The following is a 291-nucleotide window of genomic DNA, read 5'->3' as shown; positions in this document are numbered from 1 at the left end:
AAAACGTATTCAGTCAAGAGCAGAAAATTATTTTCTTTGTCTTTTGTTCTTTGATTAACATGACAGACAGCAGCATAAATATTGCACTGCGGTCCCTTTGAGAGTTTATCCACGGACCCAATATACATGCGTTCTCTTTCTCAACTATTTAACGTTCCAAAACTGGCTGTGTTTAACTGGATACTCGCCGAAACGGGCATTTTGACATAATTTTTTTATGTATTTGAACGTTTTAGCGCAGTTAGCCACTCATTTTGGTATTTGTGGCTCACAAGCTGTTTGAGACTGAGC

At 38.1% G+C, this 291-nt stretch overlaps 1 protein-coding gene across 3 annotated transcripts in view; it reads left to right on the top strand.

Moving 5' to 3' along the window:
* Positions 1-291, top strand: part of rxrga (retinoid x receptor, gamma a) — an 18,839-nt gene that overhangs the window by 16,726 nt on the left and 1,822 nt on the right. The window lies entirely within an intron of this gene.

The sequence above is a fragment of the Sinocyclocheilus rhinocerous genome, unplaced genomic scaffold (genome assembly GCF_001515625.1).
Source record: "Sinocyclocheilus rhinocerous isolate Xijiao unplaced genomic scaffold, SAMN03320098_v1.1 scaffold541, whole genome shotgun sequence".
NCBI lineage: Eukaryota > Metazoa > Chordata > Actinopteri > Cypriniformes > Cyprinidae > Sinocyclocheilus > Sinocyclocheilus rhinocerous.
This window is presented reverse-complemented; position numbering and strand designations above follow the sequence as displayed.